Raw genomic sequence first — 26,968 nt, 5'->3', positions numbered from 1 at the left:
AGACCTCAACTACTTTTGGAATTCCATAAATTCCACCCAAATCTATCCACGTCTCAAGCTTGAAAAAGTGATTGTCCGACGAGGCTCTTGTAACCCAATTCGACGAGATCGAAATCAATGAGAGCCTCAACTTCGTGGAAGAACCTACATAAATCATGGACCGAGAGATCAAGTGAACGAAACGAATCCGAATTCCAATCGTGAAGGTTCGCTGGAATGCCAAGCGAATACCGGAGTTACTTGGGAGCGCGAGGACCGATCGAATAGGAAGTACCCTCATCTCTTTACTCGATTGTTCATACCTACTTCCTTGCCTAAACTCTAATTTCGGGATGAAATTCCCTCTAACGGGGGGATGATGTGACAACCCAAAATTTTCCATTGCTTTGAAAGCTCAGCCAGTCAACCCAAATTAGTGTCAGACTTATTCCTGCTATCATTTAACACAATTTAGAGTCTGTTAGAGCGTTCCGAGCCTTGTACACTTAAGGGATAAGTGTCGGGGTTATCTGCCGAAGCTATAGTACAACGAACGGGCCGGAAACACATCTAGCTGGAGTTCACGGCCACCACATGGGAGTTTACGGCCGTAAACTCCATGTGGGCCGTAAACTCCACCTTATATGGTGGAAAGTTGGCCATTTGTTCATTCCACCCTTTCCTTTGGCTCAAATCCTCTCAACTATCATCCCGTTCTTCGTCCCCGATCTCCAAAACTCATAAGTTTCCCGTCCTAACTAGTTGATATCCTACTTGAACTAGTGATCTTACATGTTTTCATCCATGAAATTCATGTTTTCATAGATCTTCAGGTTTCACCAAGAACACCAAGAACACACACTAGTGTTCTTGGCCAAAAACGACCATTCAAGCTCCTAGATCGTAAAGTATGAATATCCCTTTTTAGATTATTAAAGCTTTTCCAAAGGTTTTACCAAAATTTATTTTATGCTTTTATATTGACAAATGCATGCATGTATATGTATAGTTATATAAGTAATGTTTAAAGGACCTAGGAAGGCTAGCTCGCTCTAACTCCTTTTCCTTGTTTGGATGTGGCTTTAGGGTATCGGTTATCCGTCCGAAGGTCGTTTAAATATTAGTTATATATCATGTATACATATATAGTCATAAAAGTTCTATCATCCATTTCATTTCCTTTGGGTAGCAAAGGCATCCTTCCATTATTCATATACCTAAAATACTAGTAACTATTATAGGAATGGTTAGGAGATTCTATTTACTCTTTCTAGTACGAAGAATTACACAGGAGTCTGTTCATTCGTGAGTCTATACCGTTACTTTAATAATATAAATAGAATGTGACGTACTACTTCCCGATACGACGCTTCCTAACGCTATCACCTTGTAACCAAAGTCTCCTGGAGGGAGAGCGGACATCATGTGTATAGATCTATACGGGACAGACACTCCCACATCCCGACTACTAGCTATAGTCCGAGCCGAATAGGCCCTGGGGTGACATAATGTCACCATACTACGTGTGACTTGGAGGGTCATCAGGTATTCGATCGTCAATCAACATGGTTACATACGAGTTCACATTCACCCTTTTATTTACTTTTAGACTTTGCTAGGCGTATTGTCCATTTAATACCTTCCTGGAGTCTATCTCTTCTTTACTTTTGGGCTTTGCGAGGCGTCTCACCTGGAGTCTAGGTTTTATTTACTTTTAGCCAGCAGTGTTACAGCTGAAGTAAAATATTATTTTCCCTATTACTTTTACTTGTGATTTTTCTCACAATTTCTTTAAAGTAAAAACTATATCTTGATAATGATAGTACCTTTAAGGGAAAATACTCTTTAAACATAGAACAGTTGGGTCTTGGTAGAAGACTACTTTTAATAGAGAAACTCATTTGCTTAAACATAAAACAATCGTGTTTTGGTAGAAGACTACTTTTATTAGAAAATTTAGGTTTTTCTGGAAAGAATTCTAACACTCTGTAGATTCTAAACCACCATCTTTTATGAGATTATTTTGAAGAAAAACATGTATTTATACCAATGTCATTAAATACTTATGAACTCACCAGCATTAAAATGCTGATACTCGCTTTCAAAATAACTTGTATTCTCAGGTCATCAATAGACAGGTACACTCCGGGAGCTTTTGCGAAGTCAGCCTAGTACCAAGCTGCATCTTATGTTATTCTCTATATTTACTTTTGATGTTGTTGCGAAATGTAACATATGTAAAATTATTACTATTAATGCAATGGGTGTTGTACTTTGATTACTATACTACATATGTTGTGATACTTGACATGACGTCCTCCACCCCAGAATGTTTCCGCCGTTCCGGTTTTGGGGTGTGACAGTCTTGATAGACCCAAGCATCTCAGTAATCTCTGCTCGGATGGCTGCAGTCACCTCCTCATGAGTCGTCCTGCGAATCCCCTCGTCACAGGTACCACTGGTACTACTGCCCCCTGGGTTGTGGTGCGTACCCACCATGATGTCTCTCACAACAAAAAATAATCAGAGACTCGATCGAGAGTACTCACACTCGATCACTCACCCGTACTTGTTCCTTAGCACCCTAAAGATTCTTACTTGGACTGCTTACCGTTCCGATGCTTCTAGTAGTACGTGCCCAATACTACCTTTCACACCGCATCCATATTCATCCCAAGTCCTTCTCCTAGGATTCCAGATCACAAGTACTCTATGCCTCTCCGAACACAGGCTACTCTCTAATAGGCCTCTCATAGGCTCCTCTCTGCTTCCTACTCGCACTCAAAGCAACTCACAGTAGCAGTAACTCCTAGGCTAAGGCATCACAAATCAGGCCACTCTAGTCCTATGGTAGGAAATACCTAGCCTACTCTCTAGCATGCATAATATACCTCATAATATCTCATAACACATAAAATAGGGGGTATTTTGGGAAATCACCGTTTGGGCGCTGACTGATTGTACACACTGCTCCTTTCCGCTTTTCTCTTCAAAACTCTTAGTCGTTTTTAGAAAAAATTGTTTTTCCTGAAAAAATTTCACAATCCTCAGTTTGAGTCTAGACATACCCGAAGGTGTATCTGAATCCCTCAAACCAAGGCTCTGATACCAACTTGTAACGACGTAAATTTTAAACCAATTTTTCATATATTTTTTTTTCACAAAAACACATGTCACGTTTCTCAAAAAATCCAAATACCAATATTCAACATAGTTTTCAAAAACATTTATTCACAATCCATGATCCACAAAAGATAACTTCAACTCCATAGTGTGTGTACAATCATGCCGGTAACTTCCCACGATCCTCTGAAGTACCTGAAACACATAAGACATAACACGGTAAGCACGCATGCAATACCATGCACAAATAATTTGCCTTTCGAGGTTATAGCTCTGTAAGACCTTCCGGTCAATGTGTCTCAGTGGGACCTTCCGGTCCCACAACTCTGATGGACCTTCCAATCCTAGCCATGATGACCTTCCGGTCCTAACTCTGTAGACCTTCTGGTCCTAACTTTGTTGACCTTCCGGTCCTAGCTTTGTAAGCATCAGGATATAGCATATACATATCACATAAACAAAACAGAATACTATATAACTCATGTAAACACATAAGACCCTCCGGTCATGCATAGTCACCACTCTAGGTAAGGTATAGTAAGAAAACTCACCTCGCAGCTACTAGGAAATATACACGCACTCGAGAATCTCGAACTAACCTCCGCCTAACGCATTAGACAAACATTTCAATCAGTATCCCTTATTTCCTCATTTACACCTAAAGTCCTCTTTTCTCTTTCTACTCTCTTGGATGGGTAAAAGACCATTTTACCCCTCCATGGTCTCAATGTTCCTAATTAACCCACTCATGAAGTTAGCAGAAGTCAATATGAGTCAACAGTCAAAGTTGAACTGACTCGTCGAGTGCACCCATGTGACTCGCCGCGTCCACTCGTGTCCTCTGAATTCTTCCAAGGGTCTCACACAGCTCGTCGAGTTAACCCCCAACTCAACGGGTTATCACTGGGTCACGAATCGCTAGGGCAACCTGATCCGACTCGTCGAGTCATCTCATAGACTCGACGAGTTGACTCATCCGTATGCCTCATTTGGACGATTGAGGTCAGATCTGCAACTCCAACCTCTAGATCTAGCTACTTAATACCCAAAAGTCACGTAAAGGTTCTGTCTTGATCACCATGCATGACATAAATGCTCCATAATGCCATCACAAGCTGCAGGGACGGTTAAATGTGTGGGGACTTGTCTCTAACTTAATAAAGTTTGAATCTTTGGACCCTCAAGGTCCTTTTTAGTCCAGATCTGAGGCTCTAACCTCAAACCATGCCCAAATAACTCAAGAACACAATACGCTTGAGAGAAAAACCTAAAAGCTCCCAAAAATGGGATCTAACCAACAAGAGGTCAAGATGAGAGCTTTATACCTCTGAATAGCAGCTAATGACAGAAGAATGCAAGATCCATATCCTCCTCTTGATTAGATCTACCAACTCTTCCAATCTTTCCTCCAAAAACTCAAGAATGCTCAAGATGGTCTCTCTCTCTCTCTCTATATATATATATATATATATATATATATATATATATATATATATATATATATACAATGAAAAGGGCAGGTTAGGGTTTCTCTCTAGGGAAGGTGGCCACAAAGGGAGGTCATAACGGCCTTTAAATAGGCCACAAGCCCGGTAAATTAGGGTTTCCTTCAGCAACGCTGACTCAGCGAGTCGGCTGACGGACTCGTTGAGTCCACTCATTAATCCGCGTCACCAACCGCGACTCTACTCGACGATTTGAGGCACCAACTCGTCGAGTCACTCCACATATCTAAAAATAAATACTTAAAATATTATACCTGGAAATCTGGATGTTACACATCAGTTGTTGAATAACTCCTCATAATGTTAGTTAGCTACCTCATGAACACAATCACATGCAACAAAGTTTAGATAATCCTTCGAGTAACAGACTCATCCCTACAATGGTTAGACTCAGACGGGAGTTGCTGAATAGGGTCAAATCCATCACTCGGAGATTATCAAACCATTTCCACACATGACTAGACGTATTCACTCAGTAGCTAACACACATCACTTATGAGTTCCACAAAGCACAAACCAAGTAGCATTCGTTCAGTAACACTCCAAACCACATAATAATCACGAGCATCCAATCCCACATACTCAAACAATGAGCTCCCACTCCCGCTACAGATTACCTTACAAATAAAAAATATACCCAATCCAGTATCCCATGCTTCCTAGACTACCAGATATCGCATAGTAGGCCAACCTATCGTTGTCTAATCAAAACTAGCATGCAACTCTATGAGCTCAAACAACAGGCATAGAAAGGCATCTCTCCTAGCATTCTACCATGCAAAAACTGAGCAGATCCTCAGTCCAAACTATCATGTGATTCATAGATTCATAAATCAAATAATAACAGATATCGTGTATGGATATTTTTAGAGAAACGTACATGAGCTCAACTAATTTCATGCACCACACCCTTTCTTTTTTTAGAAAAATCCCTTTCTAAAGATAAATTTCTTTTTGAAAAACTTTACCAAATCCTCAGTTTAAGTTTAGACACACCCGAGGGTGTGCCCGAATCCCTCAAACCAAGGCTCTGATACCAACTTGTAACGTCCTAAAAATAATGATATAAATTTTCGTTTTTAGATTAATAAATTGTTAATACATATCATTTCCATAAAAGTAAGTTAATTGAGATTTATCAAAACATCATCAAATCAGAGTAAATTACAGAATGTGGAAACATGTAGTGTGTGCACTGTAATCATCTCGAGCTCTTCCATTTGAGTACCGAAGTACCTGAAACATAAACCGAAAATCGTAAGCACAAAGCTTAGTGAGTTTACCAAGATACATCACACCATACATATATAAATACACATAATGGGCCCTGCCCAACATCAAACCCTGCTCGCTAAACAGATATGTCAATCATCAGGCCCCGCTTGATATCGGCCCCTGTCGGGTATAAACATATAAACATATAAACATATAAACACACAGCGCATTCCATAATCACAGAGATAAATAGCATACATACTAGACTTCAGGCTCCGCTCGACATCAGGTCGTACACGGAAATCATAAAACACATACAACTAACTAAAATACAATATACTTATCTGGTCCCGCCTGGCATCAGGCCCTGCCCGGCATCGAGCCCCGCTCGGTAAACATAAAACACATAACACATGCAAGAGTCACGTAGACAACAAGCATACTAAACATAAAAAATCATAGGTCGGCATTGGTGCCTACGACCCACTAAACATAGTGAGGAGACTCACCTCGCACTACTGAATATTACAGAAAGAATCTCTGGTTGCTGGCCTGCAATAAACGTCGTGCTATCAATCACAAGTTAATCATCAATCAATAATCAGATTTGACTCACACTGTGTCACACCCCAAAACCGGAACGGCGGAAACGTTGAGGGGTGGAGGACGTCATGTACAGTATCACAACAATGCATAGTAGTAAACAAGCAACAACATCATCCATTGCATTAACAATATAATTTAATACAAGTGTGTTCTGTAAGTTTAATAGACACGAAAAAGTAAATCAAAATATGAGATGAGTCTTGAATGTGCTCCATCTTCTCAAAAGTCTGGCATCGGTACCTGTCTACTGATGACCTGAGAATACAAGTTATTTTGAAAGAGTTTATCAGCTTTAAAGCTGGTGAGTTCATAAGTATTTTAGTGTCATTGTTTGTATGAAAGTGTTTGTATCTACTTGATGTATAAGTTTGTAAATGTTTGTAAATGTTTGTATATATTTGTATCTCCTAGAAAATCCTATATTTTCTACTAAACGTTGCTTTCTACCAAGGCATCAAATGAAATGTATGTTTGTTTCTTGTAAAAGTGTGTATTTTCCCAAATATGACTATCATTAACCAAGAATATAGCTTTTACATTACCGTTCATTGTGTGAAGGTCACAAAGTGAATGCAATGAGGAAATAATAAAGTATTGTAGTTGTAACACCCAATTTTTCAAAACAATTTTTCATTTCAAAACATACTTTCCACCACATAAAAATCACAAAATCATAATAAATCTCTGTATCATCACAAAACATGTCCCAAGATCTCATATAAATAAATCCTCTCTCGTGTGTACGAATCATGCCGGCGCCTTCCCGCGATCCTCACTAGTACCTGAAACACATCACACAACAACTGTAAGCATAAAAGCTTAGTGAGTTCCCCAATATACCACATACAACACATACGCCACTCGAGGCTACAATACGACCCTCCAATCCGATGTGTCTCAGCGGGACCCTCCAGTCCCGTAGCTCGTTGGAACCTCTGGTCCGGTCATAGCTCGTTGGACCCTTCGGTCCGGTCTGTATCGTTGGACTCTTCGGTCCGGTCTGTATCGTTCGACCCTTCGGTCCGGTCTATATCGTTGGACCCTTCGGTCCGGTCTATATCATTAGACCCTTCGGTCCGGTCTATATCGTTGGACCCTTCGGTCCTGTCTATATCGTTGGACCCTTCGGTTCGATCTATATCGTTGGACCCTTCGGTCCGGTCTATATCGTTGGACCCTTCGGTTCGATCTATATCGTTGGACCCTCCGGTCCGGTCTATACAAAACATAGCATACATATAACACAATGCACATAATCTCATACATATACATAGCATACAAGACCCTCTGGTCTACACATAAATACCACTCTAGGTAATGTATAGTGAGAAGACTCACCTCGGATGTCTCGGATAATATCCCGCCCGTGTATATACTGATCTAGCCTCTGCCTATGCACATAACATAATCATCTCAATCAATCACGACTCTCTAGGCTAGACTAGACTCTCACATGTCCTCTAAGAAGGCTAAAAGGCTATTTTACCCTTCAAACAGTCTACAAGTTCCATTGTTGACCAAACCCAAAAAGTCAACAAAAGTCAACGGTCAACCCTTGACCAGACTCGCCGAGTGCACAAATGTGACTCGGCGAGTTCAATCGTGAACTCGAGTCCTCTATCCCCCTTCTGACTCACTGAGTCATTCCCCCAATTCGGCAAGTCACTCACTGTGTGATTCACGGGAAACCCTAACCCTACTCGCCAAGTCTGCCCTTGGACTCGGTGAGTTCATGTCAAGCACAAACTCAATTGACCTCCTGAGGTCAGATCTGTTCCTTAGAACCATAGATCTGACCTTCCCAAGCCTGATAATCACGTAAAACTTGGATCTTGACACTCATGTGACGCCTAGGAGGCTTTACTTGGTGATTTAGCCCCAAAAACAACAACCTGAGCTCATTGCCTCCAGAGCTCAACATAAAGCAAGCTGGAATAAGCTCTTTAGACCACTATGGGTCCAGATCCGAAGTCTCAAAGTGAATAGGGGCCATATTCTCACAACTCCTTCCAATAAAAGACATAAAAACTCTACATCTATGGATTCCTTCAACAAAATAGATAAAGGGGCGACATAATACCTCAAAGATGAAGTCTTTTGCTCGAAATCCCCAGATGCACAACTTCCTTGGTCCCTTCCAAGCTGGAATCACCTCCTTTTTGTAAAAATCAATCACAAAGATCAAGAAATGGCTCCTTTCCTCTCACAAACGCTCTAGCTCTTTTAGGGTTTCTCTCTGGGGTTTGGTAGCCGCAAGTGACGGCCCTAAGGGCCTTTAAATAGGTCCCAAACCTAAGAAATTAGGGTTTCATTAAGCAGCATGGACTCGCCGAGTCCACGTATGGACTCGCCGAGTCCAGTCATTAATCCAGTCCAACAATGCGCGGCTCTACTCGGCGAGTCTAAGCACCTACTCGCCGAGTCCCTCTCCAAAACTCAAAAATAATTAGATAAATACAGTACCTAGAAATCCGGATGTTACAATTCTCCCCCACTAGAATCAGACTTCGCCCTCGAAGTCTCTCTCAGCAAATAACTCTGGGTACTGTTCACGCATCTCTAACTCCGGCTCCCAAGTCAGCTCGGACCCCTTCCGATGTTGCCACTGGACCTGAACCAATGACACCTCCTTGTTCTTTAAAACCTTGATCCTCTTATCCCGAATCGCGATCGGCCAATCAACATAGTTCAGGCTCGCATCCACCTAAATGTCCTAAAGGGGAACCACTGCCGACTCATCGGCGATACACTTCCTCAACTGAGATACGTGGAAGGTATCATGAATCTGACTCAACTCCGCAGGTAGTTCCAAATGATACGCTACTCTGCCCACCCTGGCAATCACCCTGAAAGGACCAATATACCGAGGCCCCAACTTGCCTCTCTTCCTGAATCGGATCACTCCTTTCCAAGGAGATACCTTCAGGAGGACGAAGTCACCAACCTGAAATTCGAGCTCGGACCGTCGTCTATCCGCATAACTCTTCTGACGGATCTGGGCCGTCAGTAACCTCTGCCTGACCTGCTGAATCTGCTCGGTCGTCTGAAGCACAATCTCCGTACTACCCATCACACGTTGCCCGACCTCACCCCAGAAAATGGGAGTCCGACACCTCCTCCCATGCAACAGCTCAAAGGGTGGCATACCGATGCTCGAATGATGGCTGTTGTTGTAGGAAAACTCTGCCAAGGGTAAATATGTGTCCCAACTCCCTCCAAAGTCCAATACACATGCCCGAAGCATGTCCTCGAGCGTCTGAATCGTCCGCTCACTCTGCCCGTCTGTCTGTGGGTGGTATGCGGTACTAAAATGCAGCCTCGTACCCAACTCCTCATGAAACTTCTTTCATAATCTGGAACTGAAACGCACATCTCGATCTGAGACGATCGAGATCAGCACTCCATGTCGTGATACCACCTCCCTCACGTACAACTCTGCCAACCTCTCAGCGGAAAAGCTCTCACTGATAGCAAGGAAGTGAGCGCTCTTCGTCAACATGTCCACAATCACCCAAATTGCATCGACGCCCCTAGCAGTCCTCGGCAATTTGGTGATAAAATCCATGGTAATTTGTTCCCATTTCCATTCGGGAACCTCCAACGGCTACAATTTACCATGCGGTCTCTGGTGCTCGGCCTTAACTCTGCGACAGGTCAAGCACCTCTCTACGAACCATGCAACATCCTTCTTCATACAGGGCCACCAATACTCTCTCTTCAGGTCCAAATACATCTTAGTGGCCCCGGGATGGATCGAGAACCTCGATCTATGCGCCTCCTCCATCAAGATGGTACGCGTTCCACCCACGAACGGTACCCAAATCCGACCCTGAAAGGTCATAAGTCCTCGACCATCGGTAACGAACTCCGATACCTGTCCGATAACCCGCTCTCTCTTCTGGTTGTCTGGCCTAATGGCCTCAGCCTGCGGCCCTCGAATGGTGTCCAACACCGGAGTCATCACTGTCAATCTCATACAAACATCTCGTATCGGGGCACTCTCCGCCCTGCGACTCAGGGCATCAGCTACAACATTAGCTTTGCCCGGGTGGTACAGGATCTCGCAATCATAGTCCTTCACCACATCCAACCATCTCCTCTGACGCATGTTCAGGTTGGGCTGATCCATCAAATACTTCAAGATCTTATGGTCCGTGTATATGGTACACCGAACCCCGTACATGTAGTGACGCCAGATCTTGAGGGCGAACACTACTGCCCCCAGCTCCAGATCGTGGGTGGGATACCTCGCCTCGTGAGGCTTCAGCTGTCTCGATGCGTATGCTATCACATGCCCTCTCTGCATTAGCACCGCTCCCAGCCCCGATATCGATGCGTCACAATACACCACAAAGTCCTCCATTCCCTCCGGAAGGGCTAACACCGGGGCTTCGCACAGTCTCTGGCGAAGTGTCTCGAAGGAGGCCTGCTGCTCTGGGCCCCATGAAAAAGCAACACCCTTCCGGGTCAATCTGGTGAGAGGCACGGCGATCTTGGAGAAATCCCTGATAAATCTCCTATAATAGCCGGCCAACCCGAGGAAACTCCTGATCTCGGTGGGGGATCTCGGCACCTCCCAATTCATCACTGCCTCAATCTTGGCCGGATCGACCAAAATCCCATTCTGGTTAACGAGGTGCCCTAGGAACTGGACCTCTCGTAACCAGAAATCACACTTGGAGAATTTGGCATAAAGCCTCTCCGGTCTCAAAACTCCAAGTAACTCTCTCAAATGCTCCTCATGCTGCTCTCTGGATCTCGAATACATCAATATGTCATCGATGAACACGATCACCGAACGATCCAACATCGGTCTGCATACTCTGTTCATGAGATCCATGAATGCCGCCGGTGCATTGGTGAGCCCGAAAGGCATCACCACGAACTCGTAATGCCCGTAACGAGTCCTGAATGCTGTCTTCTGGATATCCTCATCTCGTACTCTCATTTGATGATATCGAGATCTCAAGTCGATCTTGAAAAACCAAGACGCTCCTTGCAACTGATCGAATAAATCGTCGATCCTCGGTAAGGGGTAACGGTTCTTGACCGTCAGTTTGTTCAGCTCCCGGTAATCAATGCACATCCGGTGTGAACCATACTTTTTCTTGACAAAAAGGATCGGCGCTCCCCACGGCGAGCTACTCGGCCGTATAAACCCCTTCCCCAGCAGCTCCTGAAGCTGCGAGGATAACTCCTGCATCTCTGGTGGCGCAAGGCGATAGGGCGCCTTGGCGATAGGCGCTGCCCCCGGAACCAATTCAATACGGAACTCTACCTGCCTCTCGGGAGGTACACCCGACAACTGTTGGATATAGTGTCTAAGTCCATAACTTTATTTGGTATGTACTTGACCCGACCCGGCATGGTCCATTTGGGTTGCATGGCATTGCAATACTTGGATAGACTAGATGAGAGAATAAGGCACTTATGATTATTAATATATTATAAGTTCTAATATATTAATAATAATATTATTTAATTAGTATTGATCAAGTATTAATCTAGTATTAATCTAGTGATCAAAGTAAGACTAATTAAATATATAGGGTTGATTATGAAAATCATCAATTCTTTTATGGTGGATTAATGATCCATGGTTTATGGGTTTGGTTATAACCATATGGAGCTCCATGGATAGTCCATGGGAGTTACAAACCCATGGGTCATGAGAAATCAAGAGTCATGACAATTAAGGGCATTCATGTGTAAACCCTAATTGTAACAACACTATAAAAGGAACCCTACGGCTAGCAAAATCGTGACCTAGGGTTACTAGAGAGGGCATAACCGATTTTGAGGCTAAGTGACATTCTCTCAAGTTATTCCAAGTCTTGTGGTGTTGTGTGAAGCATTTGAGGCACAACATTTGGGGTGCTAGGCTCACAAAGTCTTGAAGGAATTCAAGCAACAACAAGGTATGTATTTCTACTAGTTTTATGTTCTATGTAATCCCCATGTCATGCTAGTTAGGAAATAACCTTGAAAAAGAAATTTGCATGTATATAGAGAAAACATAGATTCAAGTTTATTAGGGTTGCATATACACTTAGGAAGTGTTAGAATGCTCAAAACCCATCAGTGGTATCAGAGCCTAGGATTGTTTTCTGTATACTTGATGCAAAACTGCTTAAAAATCGAAAATTATGCATTCTGACGACTGGACTCGCCGAGTCCATGGGGAGGACTCGCCGAGCCCATGAACAAATTCATCCTACTCGACGAGTAGAATAATGCACTCGGCGAGTAGGAGCGTGCTGGGCAGTTTTTTCGAGTTTTGTTGCTGGAAATGGATTAAGATCATTATCCCAATCTGTTTTGGACTTGTAAAATCTGTTTTTCAAAATGATAATGATTATGTTAACCCATTTTACATGACTTTTATCAATTTTCAAATATTGTATATGTTTATATGATTTCTTGAAATTGCTTGACATGAATTTGTGTTCTTATGAGTTTTTAGAAGGTCATAGGAATTATGTGTAACCACCATGTGTGTTTAATTCATGATCTTAATGGCTATGATGGTTTCCATAACTTGTCCTCAAGTTATGGATAACCAAAAGTCACTTCTTTTAATTATGATTAAAGAACTAAAGAGGTTTCATAAAATGAAGAGTCTTCATTTTTATGAACCATTAAAACTCATAAGTTACAAATTGAAGAGACTTGGAATAGTTTCAAATCTTGCCCTCAAGTTTTGGAATTTGAAAAGTCTTACACTCTAATACTTTAATTCCAAATTAAACCTTAGATTTTTAAAAAGTTTAAAAATCAACACTTATACTATTATTATAATTTTATTATATAGATATGTATAAGAATATGTCATTCTTACCGTTAGTAGGCCTCATTCACGAAGCCGGTCTATAAGGGGGGTATAAGGTTGTTGCCTATAAAATGGTGATTTAATGGGTGTCCACTCTCACCCACTCCTTCCTTGATCGGTGGAGGGTCGTTAGCCGAACGGGTAGGATACGACTTTAAATACTTGTTAAAAGTATAATGAATTATAAAGTAACTATACATTATAAATTTCCAATCTTAGTTACTTTAGGAAAATGTGAAATTGGTGCTAGCCCATAAAATTACACTTTGTACCTTACCAAGTCGTTAGTGGAGCGTGTGTGGTTAACCGGCACACTAACATGGACTAGTAAGAGTGGCAAAGGGTAACTTGACCTTATTATAGATCGGTGGAGCGTGTGTGGTTAACCAGCACATCGATTAGGTAATATTGTTGAGGGTACCAAGTCAATTTGTATGGTTATTCACACCTTGTTTGTGATCCTCGGCATCCCAGTCACAAACTTGAGAGGGCACAATCGATATTCAAACATGCCATTGAAAAGTTCAATGTATCTCAAAAAATCTAGGAGTTTCAAAACCAATAAAACCTAATAATAAAATATTTCGTTCTTATGGTGGAAATTGGTAAATCGTTATTTACCTACCTTCAAATATTTTATAGTTTGGATTACGGCATCCCTCTTCCAACTATGAATAGTTTGTTGGATCCTAGCCTTAATATTTCATTTGGGTGAATTATTAAGGATTCCTAATCTAATGAAACTTGTCTTTCTTTCCTTTCAGATGTCTTCCAACAATGCTTCTGGCTCAAACCCAATAGGCTCCTTTTCCCTTATGAACTTGTGTGGTAAGGTCATCTTTGATGGATCCAATTTCAATGAGTGGATCAGAAACATCAGAATGATTACCCGCTATGAGGACAAAGAATATGTCCTCGATAAGGAGCTTAAGGTTGTGAATGAAGCCACTGCTACTCCTGAAGAGTTTGCGGAGTTTGTTGCACATGAAAAGGATGCTACTAAAGTAGCATGCATCATGATGGCCACCATGACTCCTGAACTTCAAAAATCCTATGAAGATTTCTACCCCTATGAGATGCACCTGGATCTGATGGAAAGGTACCATCAGAGCGCGCGTCAGGAGAGGTATGAAATCATCTCCTCCATGATAACCGCAAGGATGAAGGATGGTGAACCCATCACCGGTCACTTACAGAAGATGCAAAGGTTCGTTGACCGGTTGCTGAAGCTAAATGTTGACTTTCCTGAGGAAATGGCGATTGACATCATTCTCCATTCCTTACCTCTAAGTTATGATCAGTTTCGTATGACTTATCATATGAACAAGGAGGAAGTCACGCTTAGCAAACTTCAAGGACTCTTAAGGACAGCTGAAAATGGCCTTAAGGGTAAAGCGGTTGCTACTTCTACTCCTTCAACAGCCCCTGTTCTGGCTATTGGGCAGGGAAAGGGTAAGAAGAGGAAAAGCCCTTCGAAGGGTACCAAGGGTAAGACTCTTGATGGTTCCTCTTCAAGTGGGACAAAGAAAGGTCCCATTACTCCGTCTTCAAACCCAAAGGAAGCACAGTGATTCTATTGCCAGGATAAGGGACACTTCAAGCGAAGCTGCCCCAAATATCTGCAAGATCTAAAGGATGGGAAGGTTAAACCCACCCATGCAGGTATTTACACAATATTGTCTAACAACTCATCTAATGCTAATTCTTGGGTGCTTGATACAGGGTGTGGTATTCACATTTGTATTGATTTGCAGGCACTAAGAAGAAGTGAGTAAGTGGAGCACGGGAAGATAAACTTAGTCATGGGCAACAGGAAAGCATCACCTGTTACCAAGATAGGAGTTTATTCTTTATTGCTTAATAATGGGTTAATGTTAGATTTGAATAAGTGTTGTTACTCGCCCGAAATGGAGAGAAATATTATTTCTTTTCATGGCTTGTACAAACAAGGTTTTTCATTTTCATTTGATAATAAAAATGGTGCTATTAATGTTTATTACAATGATGTACTTTACTTTAAAGCATTACCTTGTGATGGTGTATATGAAGCTGTGAATGTTGTAGACAATCTAGGAAATAATGTGTTGTATATTGATTCTTCAGATAGCTTGGATAAAGCATCCTTGTGGCATTGTCGTCTTGGACATGTTAACAAGAAGCGCATAGGCCAACTCCAAAAGGCTGGAGTCTTGGAATCATTTGACCTCAAGTCAGATGATAGTTGCGAGTCTTGTTTACTTGGAAAAATGACAAAGTCACCCTTCACAGGTACTTGTGATAGGGGTGAAGGTTTGTTGGACCTTGTACATACGGATGTGTGTGGGCCCTTCAGAGTTGCTACAAGGGATGCTAATCGCTATTATGTGACTTTTACTGATGATTACAGTAGATATGGATGTATTTACTTAATCAACCATAAGTCAGAAACCTTTGAAAAGTTCAAAGAGTTTAAGCAGGAAGTGGAGAATCAATTGGGCAGGAACATCAAGATGCTCCGATCCGATCGGGGAGGAGAGTATCTTAGCATTGAGTTCCTTGACTATCTTAAGGAATGTGGGATTGTCTCACAATTGACACCTCCCAGAACACCACAGTTGAATGGTGTAGCTGAGAGGCGCAATCGAACCTTGTTGGATATGGTTCGTTCCATGATGAGTCGAGCTTCGTTACCAATCTCTTTCTGGGGGTATGCCTTAGAGACTGCCGCCCATATCCTTAATCTAGTCCCTACTAAAAAGGTTGCCAAAACACCTCACGAGATGTTGACTGGGAAAGTTCCCAATTTGGACCACATCAAAATTTGGGGTTGTGAAGCTTTCGTGAGGCGTGAGACTCATGATAAGCTTGAACCTCGAAGTGAGAGGTGTATTTTCATCGGCTACCCACAGAGATCCTTTGGTTACCTCTTCTACAGACCCAGTGATAATGTGGTTTTTGTAGCAAGAAGAGGAGTCTTTCGTGAGAGAGAATTCATAAGCCAAGGGGACAGTGGGAGGCAAATTGACCTTGAAGAGCTTCAAGAGTCAACTGGTGAAGGAACCTCAAATGCTATCGACCAACCTGAGGAGGAAACTCCTGTTGATCCGATAGATGAGTCTGTACCTCCAAGACGTTCCACTAGGGTGAGGAACACACCTGATTTTTATTATGGTTATCACATCACCACTAAAGGTGATACATTTATTAGTGATAGTACACTAATAGATTTGGATGAACCTAATAATTACAGGGAAGCCATGGCAAGCCCTGAGTCTGCTAAATGGAAGGAGGCTATGGACAGCGAGATTCAGTCCATGTATGACAATCAAGTTTGGAACTTGGTTGACAATGTACCAGGTCGTAAGACAGTTGGTTGCAAATGGATCTTCAAGAAGAAGACCGACATGGATGGGAAGGTACATACTTACAAAGCGCGACTGGTTGCGAAGGGCTTTACTCAAACTCCGGGAGTTGACTATGATGAGACCTTCTCACCAGTAGCTAAGATTAAGTCTATTAGAGTATTGTTAGCCATAGCTGCATTTCATGATTATGAAATATGGCAAATGGATGTCAAAAGCGCTTTCCTTAATGGAAAGTTGGCTGAGGATGTTTACATGGCTCAACCAGAGGGTTTTGTCGATACAAGATACCCTAATAGAGTGTGTAAGCTTGATAAATCCATTTATGGATTGAAACAAGCATCTCGCAGATGGAATCTTTGCTTTGATGAGAAAGTCAAAGAGTTTGGCTTTTCTAGGAGTGACGATGAGTCTTGTGTGTATGTCAGGGCTAGTGGGAGCATAGTTAGCTTCTTGGTGTTGTATGTGGATGACATACTTCTCATAGGAAACGACGTCCCAACCTTGCGGGAGGTTAAGTCCTGGCTTGGGAAGTGTTTCGCTATGAAGGACCTTGGGGAAGCTGCCTATATCCTAGGGATAAGGATATTGAGAGATAGGAGTAAGAGACTAATTGGACTTAGTCAAAGTACTTATGTGGATAAGGTACTGAAGAGGTTCAGTATGCAAGATTCCAAGAAAGGAGAATTACCAATCCAAAATAATGCCAAGCTGAGTAAGACTCAAAGTCCGAGTACAGAGGCTGAGATAGCTGAGATGAGTCAAATACCATATGCTTCCGCTGTGGGCTCGATCATGTATGCTATGACTTGTACTCGCCCTGATGTGGCCTTTGCTTTGAGCATGGTCAGTAGATATCAAGGGAACCCTGGCAAGGCACAGTGGACAGCGGTAAAGAACATTCTCAAGTATCTGCGGAGGACTAAGGATTGGGTCCTTACCCTCGGAGGCAGTGATGACTTGAGAGTGGAAGGATATAGCGATGCTAGCTTCCAGACTAATAGGGATAATTTCCGCTCTCAGTCAGGATGGGTCTTTATCCTAAATGGAGGGGCAATTACTTGGAAAAGTTCCAAGCAGGAGACAGTAGCTGATTCTACTTGTGAATCAGAGTACATAGCAGCAAGTGAAGCAGCTAAGGAGGCGATATGGCTAAAGAACTTCATCGGAGACCTTGGAGTTGTACCAGCTATAAAGGAGCCAATGGAAATTTTCTGTGACAATGAAAGTGCGGTTGCTTTGGCTAAGGAACCGAGAGATCACGGGAGATCTAGGCAAATTGACAGAAAATACCATTTCATCAGACATCGAATAGAAGAAGGACTCCTCGTGGCTAAGAGGGTATCATCAGATGAGAACCCGGCAGATCCCCTCACGAAGGGACTGAGCAGGGTTAAGCATTTACAGCATGCGAGGCGCATTGGGCTGAAGGATGATATTAGTTTCAATAATTAGATTCCTGAAACTTGTAAAATGTAATTGACATTTGATGATAAATAAAAGTTGTTATTTATTTATGAGTAAGGTGTTACTATCTTGTGTTGATTGTTTACTATGTTTCAATTTTGCATGTTTTTACTTCCAGAATAATTATGTTATTATTTAAACCATCCACAGTCAGTCAAACTTTGGAAGTAAGTATTGATTTAAGACTGTCATGAATTTGGCTTGTATGATTTGTCTAAAAGTGCTTTGGACAATGCAATGGTTGCTACAACATTCATGAGTACTCATAAGGGCTAAGTATTGGATCCAACCCACGCTCACTTGCATCACTTCATGGAATTTATCTCGAGTGATCGTGAGACGGTAATATCATATAAATCTTCAAACCTAGAGATATTAGTTGTTGACTATGAGTTGGTTATTCATTGATTGCACGAAAACGCATTGGTAACTCGATGTCATAAAACGTGCCTTTGTGAATAATTCAACAAGTAGTTAGTACAAGCATATCAGTCGAAGTTTATCTATTCCTTCTAGAAATAGAAGCGATATCTGGGCCCCTCGATAATTTGGTTTTGACCCATGTACCGGGCCCGGTCAGAACCTAATTGATGTGTTCAATTTAGTTCTATGTCGAAACAAATCAGAGATCGAGAAACAAATGTTGGACAATAAGTAAGACCATGTTCCATGTGTTTGTCCGGCTGATATCATGAGAACAGAGGATTATATGATCACTTATCTTAAATGGCGTATCATCATCATCTCAGTTCCGAGAGACTTTGAAAGAGCTACGATTGCTAGTCGGATTTTGAAGTCATATTTGCAAATATAGTTATTAGACTTATCCAAGTGGGAGACTGTTGGATATAGTGTCTAAGTCCATAACTTTATTTGGTATGTACTTGACCCGACCCGGCATGGTCCATTTGGGTTGCATGGCATTGCAATACTTGGATAGACTAGATGAGAGAATAAGGCACTTATGATTATTAATATATTATAAGTTCTAATATATTAATAATAATATTATTTAATTAGTATTGATCAAGTATTAATCTAGTATTAATCTAGTGATCAAAGTAAGACTAATTAAATATATAGGGTTGATTATGACAATCATCAATTCTTTTATGGTGGATTAATGATCCATGGTTTATGGGTTTGGTTATAACCATATGGAGCTCCATGGATAGTCCATGGGAGTTACAAACCCATGGGTCATGAGAAATCAAGAGTCATGACAATTAAGGGCATTCATATGTAAACCCTAATTGTGACAACACTATAAAAGGAACCCTACGGCTAGCAAAATCGTGACCTAGGGTTACTAGAGAGGGCATAACCGATTTTGAGGCTAAGTGACATTCTCTCAAGTTATTCCAAGTCTTGTGGTGTTGTGTGAAGCATTTGAGGCATAACATTTGGGGTGCTAGGCTCACAAAGTCTTGAAGGAATCCAAGCAACAACAAGGTATGTATTTCTACTAGTTTTATGTTCTATGTAATCCCCATGTCATGCTAGTTAGGAAATAACCTTGAAAAAGAAATTTGCATGTATATAGAGAAAACATAGATTCAAGTTTATTAGGGTTGCATGTACACTTAGGAAGTGTTAGAATGCTCAAAACCCATCAACAACTCCTCAGGGAAAACATCCGGGAACTCACGCACTATCGGGACCTCATCGACCGACCTCGGTCTCTCTACATCTACTCTCGTATCCACCACATAAGCCACAAACCCACTACAGCCCTGCTGTAGACTCTGCCTCGCTCTAGCGGCCGAACAAATTGCTGAGCCAGAACGGGTACCCTCGCCGTACACCGTAAGTACTCCCCCACTGGGATCTCGTATCGTCACCAACTGTTGCTCGCAGTCTATCACAGCCCCAAATCGGCTCAACCAATCCATGCCTACTATGACACATACGTCCCCCATAGCAATCGGGACCAGATCTATTGGGAACTCGACACCGAAGATCTCGAGTACACATCCTCGAATCACATCAGTAGCATACACTGTTCGCTCGTCGGCTATAGAAACTCGTAGAGGTCGACTCAACGCCTCTCGCTGAACACTGATGTGTCGACTAAACGTTATCGACATAAATGACCGACTCACACCCGAGTCAAACAACACCAAAGCAGGTACAAAACACACAAGAAATGTACCTATGCATACCTCAGAATAAGCATAATATCACAAACTCAATATAAATAGAGGAAAGAATACATACCAGCTACCACATCGGGTGCTGCGTGGACCTCCTCCGCTATCAACTGGAAGGCTCTCCCGCGAGCCTTCGGCGCCTCGGCCTTCGCCGGCCGACTCTCTGTAGCTCGAACAGCAGGCGCAGATCCCTGCGCTGATCTCTGCAGTAGCTGTGGGCACTCGGCCTTCCGATGGCCGGTCTGGTTGCAATGAAAGCAAACCGTGAATCCCTTGGGGTAGTCCCTCGCATAATGCCCCTCCTTCCCACACTTATAACACACCCCAGCTCTGCATCTCCCCTCGTGGCTCTTGCCGCACTTTCCACAAATGTGGCCCTTCGGACCCCCAGATCTCGAATCAGCGGGCTTTGCCCGCTTGGCTGCCGGCTGAGACTGTGCCGGTCGCCGATCCACCCTCTGAGACTCGGCCTCCTCCCTGGCCTGCGTCTCCAGCTCAATCTCCCTCTTCCGGGCATTTGCCTGGAGCTCAGCAAATGTCCGGTAAGTCGAGTTCGACAAGAACTCCCGTATATCCCTCCTCAAAACACCCAAGTACCGGCTCATACGTGCCTGCTCAGTAGACACCTGCTCAGGGCAGAACATAGACCTCTCATGAAACTTCCGGGTAACCACAGTAACCGAATCAGTACTCTGTTTGAGGGTCAAGAACTCCTGAGCCAATCGCTCCCTCTCCACCGGAGGAACATACTCATCTCGAAACATCATGGTGAACCTTTCCCAGGTCACTGCAGTCAGCTCTACAGTAGTGAAGTCTGCCGTCACAAACTTCCACCTGTCCTTCACTCCCAAGCGAAGCTGGTTCAGCGCAAACCGAACCCTCAGATGCTCTGGACACGAGTAGGTATAGAAACAACCCTCAACATCGGTAATCCATCTCATAGCAGCAATCGGATCCTGCGTCCCATCAAACTCTGGTGGCTTCGTGTTGCTGAACTCTCTGTACAGCAACGAGTCACCCCCCGCGGCCTGGCAGCAGCAACGGCTGCGGTGGCCGCAGCAACTGCTACATCAGTAAGAGTGGAGTACCGCTCATCAAAAGCCTCCATCATCGTGGTCTTGATAGACCCGAACATCTCTGGAATCTCAGCGCGGATGGCAGCAGCCACCTCATCATGAATCATCTGGCGGAGCTCCTCATCACTCACAACCCCCTCTCTAGTCCCTGGCCGGTGGCGCGTCCCAACCATGATGTCTCTCTGAAATACAACACAAGATATCAGAGACTCGCTCGAGTATACTCGCACTCGATAACTCAACCCTACTTGCTCCATAGTACCCAATGGATTCTTACTTAGGGTGCACACTGCTCCGGTGTCTTTAGTAGTACGGGCCCTATACTACCATCCACACCGCATCAGCATTCACTCTAAGTCCTCCTCCTTGGATCCCAGATCACAAGTATACAATATCTCACTAGCATAGGCTACCCTTCGGTAGGCCTCTCAACAGCTCCTCACTGCTACCTATTCGCTCTCAAGCATCACATAGCAGCAAAATCATTTCTAGGCTAAGGCATCACAAATCAGGCCACTCTAGTCCTAATATGATTACCTAGCCTACTCTAGCATGCATAATATCTCATAATATCTCATAACACATAAGGTAAGGGTATTTTGGGAAATCACCGTTCGGGCGCTGGCTGATCGTACACACTGCTCTGCTCTGCTCTTTCAAAACATTCTACTCTTTAATAAAATTTTGTGAATTTTATTTTGAAATTCTCTCAAATACTCAGTTTGAGTTCAGATACGCCCGAAGGTGCACCCGAATCCCTCAAACCAAGGCTCTGATACCAACTTGTAACACCCAATTTTTCAAAACAATTTTTCATTTCAAAACATACTTTCCACCACATAAAAATCACAAAATCATAATAAATCTCTGTATCATCACAAAACATGTCCCAAGATCTCATATAAATAAATCCTCTCTCGTGTGTACGAATCATGCCGCCGCCTTCCCGCGATCCTCACTAGTACCTGAAACACATCACACAACAACTGTAAGCATAAAAGCTTAGTGAGTTCCCCAATATACCACATACAACACATACGCCACTCGAGGCTACAATACGACCCTCTGGTCCGATGTGTCTCAGCGGGACCCTCCAGTCCCGTAGCTCGTTGGACCCTCTGGTCCGGTCATAGCTCGTTGGACCCTTCGGTTCGGTCTGTATCGTTGGACCCTTCGGTCCGGTCTGTATCGTTGGACCCTTCGGTCCGTTCTATATCGTTGGACCCTTCGGTCCGGTCTATATCGTTGGACCCTTCGGTCCGGTCTATATCGTTGGACCCTTCGGTTCGATCTATATCGTTGGACCCTTCGGTCCGGTCTATATCGTTGGACCCTTCGGTCCGGTCTATATCGTTGGACCCTTCGGTTCGGTCTATATCGTTGGACCCTCCGGTCTGGTCTATACAAAACATAGCATACATAAAACACAATGCACATAATCTCATACATACACATAGCATACAAGACCCTCTGGTCTACACATAAATACCACTCTAGGTAATGTATAGTGAGAAGACTCACCCCGGATGTCTCGGATAATATCCCGCTCGTGTATATACTGATCTAGCCTCTGCCTATACACATAACATAATCATCTCAATCAATCACGACTCTCTAGGCTAGACTAGACTCTCACATGTCCTCTAAGAAGGCTAAAAGGCTATTTTACCCTTCAAACAGTCTACAAGTTCCATTGTTGACCAAACCCAAAAAGTCAACAAAAGTCAACGGTCAACCCTTGACCAGACTCGCCGAGTGCACAAATGTGACTCGGCAAGTTCAGTCGTGAACTCGAGTCCTCTATCCCCCTTCTGACTCACTGAGTCATTCCCCCAATTCGACAAGTCACTCACTGTGTGATTCACGGGAAACCCTAACCCTACTCGCTGAGTCTGCCCTTGGACTCGGCGAGTTCATGTCATGCACAAACTCAATTGACCTCCTGAGGTCAGATCTGTTCCTTAGAACCATAGATCTGACCTTCCCAAGCCTGATAATCACGTAAAGCTTGGATCTTGACACTCATGTGACACCTAGGAGGCTTTACTTGGTGATTTAGCCCCAAAAACAACAACCTGAGCTCATTGCCTCCATAGCTCAACATAAAGCAAGCTGGAATAAGCTCTTTAGACCACTATGGGTCCAGATCCGAAGTCTCATAGTGAATAGGGGCCATATTCTCACAACTCCTTCTAATAAAAGACATAAAAACTCTACATCTATGGATTCCTTCAACAAAACAGATAAATGGGCGACATAATACCTCAAAGATGAAGTCTTTTGCTCGAAATCCCCAGATGCACAACCTCCTTGGTCCCCTCCAAGCTGGAATCACCTCCTTCTTGTAAGAATCAATCACAAAGATCAAGAAATGGCTCCTTTCCTCTCACAAACGCTCTAGCTCTTTTAGGGTTTCTCTCTGGGGTTTGGTAGCCGCAAGTGACGGCCCTAAGGGCCTTTAAATAGGTCCCAAACCCAAGAAATTAGGGTTTCATTAAACAGCGTGGACTCGCCGAGTCCACGTATGGACTCGCCGAGTCCAGTCATTAATCCAGTCCAACAATGCGCGGCTCTACTCGGCGAGTCTAAGTGCCTACTCGCCGAGTCCCTCTCCAAAACTAAAAAATAATTAGATAAATACAGTACCTAGAAATCCGGATGTTACAGTAGTGTTGTATTAAGTAACTACTGCTGTACTAACTACCTTAAACCAATTGTTATTTAAAGTAACATGTGATATGCCTGTACCATACTACCGACTAAAAACACGACGATGAAAGACGTCGGAAGAAATGACATTTGGCACCCGTAGACTTGCAAGTCCCACTGTAGCGAGCAGCAAGGTGTAGGATAGTCAATCCAGTATAGACCTATACACAAATTCAACGCTCTCCTTCTAGGAGACTCTGGATACAAAACGAGCCATGACAGGTGATGCCATGCCCCGTTACGTGGCTCACACAACTGTTGTAATGTTCTTGTATATGTATTGTATGTACTAGCTGTATTGTATGTTCTCTCTCTATCTAGTATGTATGTATGTTCTCTCTGTTTCTCACAATAGTATGTTCTATTGTATAATGTATAGTATGTACTAGCTGTATTGTATGTTCTCTCTCTCTGTCTAGTATGCATGTATGTTCTCTCTGTATGTTATCGTTTGTTTCTCGTTATAGTATTCTCTATCTGTTTCTCGTTATAGTATTTGTTGACTCATGTATGAACTGACTCATTGTATGTTTCATTGTTCTAGTAATAGTATTAGTAACTTCCTAAACTATACCTATTATAGTTTACTAGTAATGTTCTTTGTATGTATGAACATGTTTGTATAACTTTGCTACCCAAAGGTATTGAAATGAAAGAAGTAACTTTTATATCTATATACATATACATAATATATAACTAGGATTCAAACGACCTTCGGACAAATAACCGATACCCTAAGTCCACAACCAAACAAGGAACATGAAGCAAGGCGAGCTATCAGTCCTAAGTGTCACACCCCGCTAAAGCGGAAACACAGGGCATGGCAGTACAAAGGGTTTCATCGCAAAAGTTAAAAGACAACACCAACCATAGTATTAAAAATCATTACAAATTCACAATGGGTTTGAACAACTTTTAAAAGAAATTACAATGTAAATTGAAATACAACACATGCGAATGCTCCTAAAAGTGAAGTGTCCCTAAGTGCCACTTACTCGATGATTCCTGAAAAAGCATGTAAAACGAGCGTCAACTATAAAAATAGTCGGTGAGTACTCACAAGTTTAAAAATAATATTGGTTTCATGAATCGAAATCAAATTTTGATATAAGTTTCCATAGATAAAAATATATTGCTAAAATGAGTAAATAAGTTTGTGTAAACAAAGTTCGTTGTCATCATGAGAAATAAAGTATGTTGCCCAAAAGAGATGCAACGTTCATATCCTCATGGGAAATAAAGTTTGTTACTAAAATGAGTAATCAAGTTTCATTGCTACAAGGAGCAAACAAGTTTGTTACTATAAGAAGCAACCAATTTTGTTGCTAAAACAAGTAAATAAGTATTTAGTAACAAAAGTTCGCTGTTATAATGAGATACAAAGTTTATTGCTATAATAAGAAACAAAGTTGATTGCTATAATTGATAAACGAGTTTATTGCCATAATAAATAACAAGTTTATTGCTATAACGAGAAACGAGTTTGTATGTGTATGAGCAAACAATGAGTCTCAACCAAACCTGTGACTGAAGCCCTATCAAGATCTATGCTTATCGTTCCATAGATGAATATGGTATCATGCACTCCAGCAATAGGGCGAGTGAGGAGTTGTCAATTCCTAATAGCGCTATCCATAATGACCATTGGCTCAAAGAGTTAATGGTTAGAGATAAGGGAAGGGCCTTAGTACGATAAGTTCTCATGTTCCGTGTTGCATAGACATACATAGAGAGACATAGCAATAAAATAGCAATCATGTTTGATACAAATCAATTTAAATACAACATTCAAATAATAGTTTTTCGGGACATGCTTTTCCACCCCAAAACATAAAAACTAAAAATAGGGGAGTGCGTGAATACTCACAATGCATTGAGATGATGCAAATGATGCCTTGATCTACGCTCCACTCGTACCACTATCGTTTTCCTACAACGATGTTACACACTAATGAATCTCTAATTGAAATCTAATACTAGTATACTTACTACTACAATAGAATTATGCTAATAATGTGTCAAAATTTAATATTGATAAGTTACAAACATTTTTCTGTGGAAATTAAGTTTCAAAGAATCAATTGTTATATAACAATTTAAGTGGAAAATTTCCATTATTGAAATGTTAATATTTAACATTTTAGAGGTGTTCCAATGATTAAATATTCAAAACGAAATCAATTTAGTTCTAAACTTTCCCAAACTTTGTATTTTATTTTTAATTGAAGTCAAACACCTTAAGATAAATTTTCTTGAATTTTTGATTTGTCTAACTATTTTTCACCATTTAATTCCATGAATAATCATAAAATCATGGAAAAATAGTAAATTATCATGAAAAATTCTTGTATTTTTTGTGTAACTATTTTATAGTGTACATAATCTAGGAAAAATATTAATATGTGTTTTCAAAAAGTTTGACACAATTTTTCTGATTTTTGTAAATTTAAGTGTATTAAATCTTGGGAAAATAGAAGAAAAATAGCATACAGAGGATAAAAATCATCAAACTTTTTATGTATCATCCTAACGTATTATAAGAGTTTCTGGTAAATTTTCATGAATTTTGGATGAGTAAAACTATTTTTCCTGTTTTTAGTCCATTATAAACACAAAAATTCAAGAAAAATAGATATACATTTTCAAAAATTCCCAAAATATTTTTCGGAGTCTTAAATATAAGGTACAAGCTGCGAAAAATAAGAAATAATATTTTCACATTCCCTAAAGTGGTTTTATGATTTATTAGAGCTAAATAAAAAGAAAATTAAAAACCATACTAAACAGTAACAAAAATCGATGAAACCTCATGAGAGATGTTTATTAACTTAAAGGGTCATCCACAAATATTTCCAGAATTTATTTACGAGTTTAAGTATTTTATATGCTTTAACACTTTATTTTATTATTATTTTCATGTAAAAATAAAGAAAATATATATTGAGCTGAAAATATCCAGAATGCAACT

The sequence above is a fragment of the Lactuca virosa genome, chromosome 1 (assembly GCF_052849685.1).
Source record: "Lactuca virosa cultivar CGN04683 chromosome 1, Lactuca_virosa_CGN04683_v6, whole genome shotgun sequence".
NCBI classification, from domain to species: Eukaryota; Viridiplantae; Streptophyta; class Magnoliopsida; order Asterales; family Asteraceae; genus Lactuca; species Lactuca virosa.
Note: the sequence above shows the minus strand (reverse complement) of the source record.